Here is an 8,578-nt window from a genome sequence, read left to right as displayed (position 1 = left end):
CTGAAGGAGATAGAGACACAAAAAACCCTCCAAAAATCAGTGAATCCAGGAGCTGGAATTTTGAAAAGATCAACAAAATTGATAGACCGCTAGCAAGACTAATGAAGAAGAAAAGAGAGAAGAATCAAATAGACACAGTAAAAAATGATAAAGGGGATATCACCACCAACCCCACAGAAATACAAACTACCATCAAAGAATACTATAAACACCTCTGTGCAAATAAACTAGAAAATCTGGAAGGAATGGATAATTTCCTGGACACTTACACTCTCCCAAGACTAGACCAGGAAGAAGTTGAATCCTTGAATAGACCAATAGCAGGCTCTGAAATTGAGGCAATAATTAATAGCCTACCAACCAAAAAAAGTACAGGACCAGATGGATTCACAGCTGAATTCTACCAGAGGTACAAGGAGGAGTTGGTACCATTCCTTCTGAAACTATTCCAATCAATAGAAAAAGAGGGAATCCTCCCTAACTCATTTTATGAGGCCAACATCATCCTGATACCAAAGCCTGGCAGAGACACAACAAAAAAAGAGAATTTTAGACCAATATCCCTGATGAACATCGATGCAAAATCCTCAATAAAATACTGGCAAAGCGAATCCAGCAGCACATCAAAAAGCTTATCCACCATGATCAAGTGGGCTTCATCCCTGGGATGCAAGGCTGGTTCAACATACGCAAATCAATAAACGTAATCCAGCATATAAACAGAACCAAAGACAAAAACCACACGATTATCTCAATAGATGCAGAAAAAGCCTTTGACAAAATTCAAGAGCTCTTCATGCTAAAAACTCTCAATAAATTTGGTATTGATGGAACGTATCTCAAAATAATAAGAGCTATTTATGACAAACCCACAGCCAATATCATACTGAATGGGCAAAAACTGGAAGCATTCCCTTTGAAAACTGGCACAAGACAGGGATGCCCTCTCTCACCACTCCTATTCAACATAGTGTTGGAAGTTCTGGCCAGGGCAATCAGGCAATAGAAAGAAATAAAGGGTATTCGGTTAGGAAAAGAGGAAGCCAAATTGTCCCTCTTTGCAGATGACATGATTGTATATTTAGAAAACCCCATTGTCTCAGCCCAAAATCTCCTTAAGCTGATAAGCAACTTCAGCAAAGTCTCAGGATACAAAATCAATGTGCAAAAATCACAAGCATTCTTATACAGCAGTAACAGACAAACAGAGAGCCAAATCATGAATAAACTCCCATTCACAATTGCTTCAAAGAGAATAAAATACCTAGGAATTCAACTTACAAGGGATGTAAAGGACTTCTTCAAGGAGAACTACAAACCACTGCTCAGTGAAATAAAAGAGGACACAAACAAATGGAAGAACATTTGCATTGGGATTGCATTGGGAGTTATACCTGATGTAAATGACGAGTTGATGGGTGCTGATGAGTTGATGGGTGCAGCACACCAACATGGCACAAGTATACATATATAACAAACCTGCACGTTATGCACATGTACCCTAGAACTTAAAGTATAATAATAAAAAAAATAAAAAATAAATAAATAAATAAATAAAAATAAAAAAATCTAAATTATCTAGGAGAAAGAAATACAATGTATGCTTAAGTTGTAGACAACGCGATTGAGCCATTTACTTAGATTATTTATGTTAGTGTTTCCTTGAGACTTCAGTGCAATCTCTCTCAGAGAATTTCTTCAGGGAATCTAAAGATCTTTTATCTTCCTATGTTTAGGTATTGAAGAAATGCTTTTTCCAGCATATCTTGGATATAAGCAAGTATCCTCTGAAACTCTACCACTCTCATGGAACAGAGATTCATTCTAGGTTTAAACCCCTACTCAGTAGTTTGCTACTGCAGAGCTATGATCCTGCCACTGCACTCCAGCCTAGGTGACAGAGTGAGACCCTGTCTCAGAAAAAGATAGAGAGAGAGAAAGAGAAAAGGACAGCAAAACACGCCATCAAAACATAATACTTCTGCTTCCAAACTTCAGCCAAAATGGAGTAATCAGGACTTGATTTATCCTCCTGCCTGCTTGATTGTTTTGAACCAACTAAAAAATTGCACAAAACATATGTGCAACAATGATTTTCAAGACAGTGTGTATCAGGTAGCACTGGAGAGTGATCCTGAGAGGGGAAACAAACAAGGTGAGGCCTGTGATTGCCCAATTGACAACCTAGAGAGAGATTCCAGGCACAGCATGGAGAGGAGCTACACAGGCAGAGCCTAGTGGTCTCCCTGAGTTGAGAAGAAACTAGGAGTCTGAGGGAGGCCCAGGCATCCCAGAGTTCACAAGTCAGAGTACCAGAGAGAAAAAAGCTTCAGTGAGACCAAGACAGAAAGCAAGAATGAGTGAGAGAGAGAGTGAGCTCTGGAGATACGGACAGAGCTGGGTTTAGGATGAGGCAAGGGAGATACCTAGACAAGAAAGTGTAAGGAGACACTCATATTTAGGTACTTGCTTGAGCACAAGCAGGTGAGAAAACTGCATGAGGCTGGACAAAGACCACTTAAAAAGATTAGAGGGAACCATATTTGAAATTTTTGAAGCAGAGACTAAGGGAAGTGTATTACTCTTGTAAACCAAAAATAAAATTCTAAGCCCCCACCATCTGAATGGACCCTCCTCTTAGCAAGGGTATTCGAAAGTTAACCTGAAAAACTGGTTCAGGCCATGATTGTAACGGGGAGCCAGACATGCCTCATTATACCCCTTTCCCTTTTGAAATTACTGATAGAACACACTCTTTAAGTTTGATAAGAAACATTTACAGTTTATTCTCTTTGAAGCCTGCTATCTGGATGCCTCATCTGCATGATAAACCTTGGTTTTCAGAACCCCTTAGCATAACCCAGACATTCTTTTCTATTGATAATGACTCTTTCAACCAATTGCCAATCAGAACATCTTTAAATCTACCTGTGACCCGGAAGCCCCTGCTTCAAGTTGTTCCACTTTTCTGGACCAAACCAATGTACATCTTACATGTATTGATTGATGTCTCATGCATTCCTAAAAAATATAAAACCACGCTATACCCTGACCATCTTGGGCATATGTTGTTAGGATCTCGTGAGGCTGTCACGGGTGTGTCCTTAACTTTGGCAAAATAAACTTCCTAAATTGATTGAGACCCATCTTAGATACTTTTGGTTTACACTCTTTACGGTAGCAATAGCCAGAGTGTCAGCACTGTTGCACTGGTTCTCCAATCCATAATTACCAGAGGATGGTGAAAACTGGGGCTAGGTGACACCAGTGCATGCAGTGGGTTTTTGACAGGAGAGAAATCCAGAGCTTAGGAAACCCGAATCTTTTTCGTAAGGCTAGTGAGCGTGTCTCCCTTTTGGTATGGAGGGAGACACTATCTCATCTTTGAAGGCTGTTTGCTATTCAAACATCTTTGAAAAGATAGTATGAATAAAAGGAAGTAAATGCAGAAATGTGTAAGACACTTGCAGAATTGTTTCTCAACAATCACCTTCCTGTATTATTACAAATACACACTATTCCCTTATGGGAAGTGTAAACTCAAAGGGCCAAGGTGAGGGGTGGGGTGCATACAGGTATTATAAATAAGTTTATTGAGCTAAGTGCTAACAACAGGGAGTGGCAGGCTCTGTGGTGAAGATGAATTCAAGAGAGCATGCTCCTCCCTATCCCCATTTCCTGAAGACATTTAGATTAAATAAACTTTAAATAATAGTGCTTGTCAAATAAAAGTATAGTCACTGTTTATACTCAGTGATGAGCATGATCCCTTCCTTACACATTTTATTTGTGTACCTTCTACAAGAATCTTGAAAAAAATGTATAGCTACATATATATATATATTTTTTTTTCTTCTTTTTTTCTTTTTTTTAGACAGAGCCTCACTGTGTTGCCCAGGCTGGAGTGCAGTGGTGTGATCATAGCTCATTGCAGCCTCAACCTCCAGGGCTCAAGTGATCCTCCCTCCTCAACTTTCTGAGTAGCTGAGAGTGTAGACATGTGTCACCATGTCTGGCTAATTAAAAAAATTTTCTTGTAGAGACGAGATCTCACTGTGTTGACCAGCCTGTTCTTGAACTCCTGACCTCAAGTGAACCTTCTATCCCAGCCTCCCAAAGTGCTGGGATTACAGGCATTAGCCACTGTACCTGACATCTACTGATAATTTTTAAGTTGTCCTCAATGATTTTTCAGCAGATGTTTAAATAAGTTTAATTTTTGTTAATATTAAGTAGAAAATAAACATTTTATAAGACTAGAATTGACTAATTGGAATAAACACTTAATTATATGATTTGATAAATTTGGTTTTAATGCTCAATTAAATAAAGCACACCATGTATCTACAGATTTTAGTCAGTGCATCTGAAAAAATTTTGGAGTCTCACAAAATATTCCATTTATATTGAAAAGAATAATCCTGACAAATATACTTGTTTTATCTGTTCTGAATTTATGTGCAATGTGGACCCAAATGCCCAATCTCTAATGCCAAGCCTTATAAAAAAGATAGAAAGCCTTATGGATTAGTGTGCTTTGGTTCATTGTTAAGGGAGATTTCTTCCAAACCAGTGTTTTCATGTATGCTGTTGTTTGATACTCTGGAGGCATAACCCAGGGGAAAGTGGCACGTTAAGATTTGGGTTGGCTAAGAGGTATGCATTTATTTTGGAAAGTAGGAGAAAGACTTTTATGAATATAAGCATATTATCAGGAAGATCAATTGTAGAAAAACGTTTCTTGTGGATCTAGAGGTTGATTTCTCAAAAACATCACTGGATGATATAAGAAAGTTTTCATGTGTGTCCAGGGGTATCAGTATCCCAGTTTGGAGACTGCTGCCTTGCATTGTGTCCCCAAAAACACACTTTCTTTTGTGAACAAATTCACTGGCTATCTGGATTCTTCAAACATATTTTCCATCTTCCCTTTTTTGAAGCTTGACTTTCCTCTGATAATAGTCCCTTTGAACACTCTCAAGAGGAAATTGCTGTCTCTTGGTCTCGCACTGTCTCCTAGTTCCAGGAGATGAGACAATCTAATTTGGTCACTGATCTGACATTTTCATTCTTGCATTTCAGTCTGAGATCCCTTATGGGCCGACTCAAATGTCTCTCATTCTTCAGATCTCAACTCAAGCATCCTTCACGAGGGAAGCCTTCTGTAACCCTTCAGTTTTGGTTAGATTCCTTTATTATTGCCACAAAGTTGTGTTTTTAAAAAACGTTTATTTCATTTATAATTACATATTCATCAGAGTGCTTGTGAGATTACTTTCTCTTTTCCCACAAGGTAGTCATTTCCAGTAGAGACAACATACTTTCTTTCTTTCTTTCTTTCTTTCTTTCTTTATTTATTTATTTATTTATTTATTTATTTATTTTTACCTTTGATCCCTAGCACCTGCAGAGTGCCTAAAAAGTAGCAGGAACTCAATAAATAAATAGAATGAATGAATGGTGCTCTTTGGGCCTCCTGATCAAATAGTCTTATTTTGAATTTGAAAGCTCCCAAATTTGATTCTGATGGCCAGCCAGGTTTGGGGATCATTGCTGTGATATGTGATAAAGGGTCCTGCTTAATACTCTGGGCTGAGTCAATATGTGGAAATATGACAGAAGAAAAGCCAACTACTTATTAGTTGTTAGTTGTTGTGTCTTCCAACATTGTTAGTTGCTGGCTGTAGAAATAAATTCTGGTGGGTTTGAGTGAAGGATCATTTATTTTAAGGATATTGGGTTTCCTAGTTTCCTACAGAATTGTTAGGAAGACTGGAGAATCAGATTACACTTGTGCAACCAGGAGCAACATTCAAAACCATGTTGCAGGTCAGTGTGGTGGCTCACGCCTGTAATCCCAGCACTTCGGGAGGCTGAGGTGGGTGGATTACCTGAGGTCAGGAGTTCAAGACCAGCCTAGCCAACATGATGAAACTCCTCTCTACTAAAAATACAAAAATTAGCTGGCGTGGTGCCACACACCTGTTATCCCAGCTACTCGGGAGACTGAGGCTGGAGAATTGCTTGAGACCAGGAGACAGAGGTTGCAGTGAGCTGAGATTGTGCCACTGTACTCCAGCCTGGCCAACAGAGTGAGACTCTGCCTAAAAAAAAAAGATTATGTTGCAGAGCTGACCTAGTGAGGACATTACAACCACTATCCTCATCACTAGATGCTTCAGCTTGTTCTGCAGGCATTGCTCGAAAACAACTGCTGTAGTTGCTCCAGGAACTTTATTTGCAATTGTAGCTACTACCACAGACAGAGTTTTGTGGAAGTTTTTACTACTGGGCAGAGTTAGGGGGTGCAGTTTGGTCTGTTGAGCTTAAATCATGGGATGGGCCTATGCTGTAGCTTCAAGGGAGGATGGAAAAGTCACATTTTTAGTTTTCATAGTGGAGGCTGGGCTCTGCCTTACCAAGAATCATAAGATGAGGGGATTTTACAAACAACGAAGTTTCAGATACTAGGTAGCTAGAAAGTATGACAGATGTCAATTACAAATGTTTTTTGTGGCCATGCTAATTATTTCTCCTTTCGCTATGTCCTCATAGTTCTTTGTTTGCATAGTACTTACCATGTTTTATCCTGTGTAGTATTCCTTGAATACATGTCTTTCCCACCTGGAAAGGACTTACGTTGCATTCATCTCTGCATTCCTTTAGTGGCCAGTGAAGTGCCGGGGGTGTAGTCATGTGGCAAGAGGTTTGGGGTAGTCATTAGTAGTTGTTGAGAATCTGCTATTGAGGTGTGTTGTGAATGGCTGTAAATTGAACTAAATTAAATTTGTCATTGGGGGCCTGCTATCTCAGTACTCTGATCTGAAAATTCTTGAATCTAGAATTCTTATGTAATGCACAATAAATCCGTTATTAGTACTACAAATTCTATAACCTTTGTTCTTATTTTCTTTCTTTCTTTTTTTTTTTTTGAGATGGGAGTCCCTCTCTGTTACCTAGGTTGGAGTGCAATGACATGATCTCGGCTCGCTGCAACCTCTGCCTCCCAGTCTCAAGAGACCCTCCTACCTCAGCTTCTTGAGTAGCTAGGACCACAGGTGTGTTCTATCATCTTGAAATACTGACGACTAAACGATAATTGTAGTGAATATTTCTAAAATAATTTCCTGACACTTAAGTTACACCAACCATAAGTGAATAGGATTACATTAACTGACACTAAAACAACTATGAACACCCTCTTTATACTAATGCCCTTACTTTTGATCACATTTATTCTTTTAAGGCTAAAGAGAATGGGTCAATTTTTCACTCTAATTTTTAGTGTTTGATTTCAGCTTGATAAAATACTTAAATGTGTATTCCGAGTGAAAAATGAGGTTGTTGAAGTTAATGCTTTGGTGCTTTTAATAACTATCAGTGCCACTTCTGCATCTTGTCAAAATGATACAAGTTCATTCTGGCAGGACCCAGAAACAAAGAATTACTTGATTTAATTAAAAAACAAGAAAGAGCAACCATCATTCTCCGTAGATAATCTTTAAAATACCCATTCTAACTCTAGAACTAATATAAAGAGAAGTGCCAAATAGTCATAAACACTGCATTAAAAATGTGAATAACTTTTTACCCTTACAATTAGAGCCTGAGCTGGTCTGTCAGTGCCCCATTACACAAAACAGACAACAACAATGAAACAGTCTCCACATATGATGTGTATTTCTAGAATATTATATCAAACATATGATTGATTGAAGAAAGGGGGATATAATGAAAAAAAGTCTTAGAGTATTTAATTCTACAATTTAAAGTGCATTTATACAAAATATCTGACAGTCCAAAATCAATGGTGAAATTTCCAGGTGAAGGTTGTCAGGGTCATAAATGGTGAAACCACAAGTTCTCCTTTATATTGTTCAGTTCTTTAATTCATACAAGGGTGATTCACCTGGCCATTTAATGAGGTGTTCCTTCTGCCCTCTCTCCATTCCCCAGAATAAGAACCTTAACAGGTGCTCATATACCTTGACACTTTGGAGAAAAAGTACTATTTCTCCAGAAGATTTTGACTGGTATTATGGAAATATATTGGGCAGTATTGTTTCCCAAATTCTCTAGATAGGAAAACCGTAACTAGAACACTTTAGAAAATTTTCCTGCCCTTGAAATTGAGATTGTCATGAGTTTTTATTTATTCATTTTATTTATTCATTGGTGATTTTATTATGATTTTTAAAATGTCGTGCTAATCAATAAGATTTAGAAAATATATTAAAGTTATACATAGGTAGAAATGCCTCTGTCATTTTCTATAGATTTCTGAATTCTGAAGTCTGTACTACATTAGAGTACTAGAAACAACATAAAATGAAGATAATATTTTAGAAAAAGTATCAATCTCAGATTCAATAAACGTCTGTTAAGTATCTCTTACATGCAAGTCACCATATTAAGTACCAGAGAAAGAAAAGTAAAAATGACCATTGCTTGTAAGCTATACACAATCAATTGGTTAGATACATATGAATGAAAGCAATTACAGCCCAGCAAGATAAAGTACTAACAGATGCATAAACAAATTGTCAACTACTAGTTTTTCTTCTATGAAATGAGAATA

Source organism: Macaca mulatta, chromosome 1 (assembly GCF_049350105.2).
Source record: "Macaca mulatta isolate MMU2019108-1 chromosome 1, T2T-MMU8v2.0, whole genome shotgun sequence".
Taxonomy (NCBI): Eukaryota; Metazoa; Chordata; class Mammalia; order Primates; family Cercopithecidae; genus Macaca; species Macaca mulatta.
The sequence above is the reverse complement of the archived record's forward strand: the minus strand, read 5'-3'. Positions refer to the sequence as shown.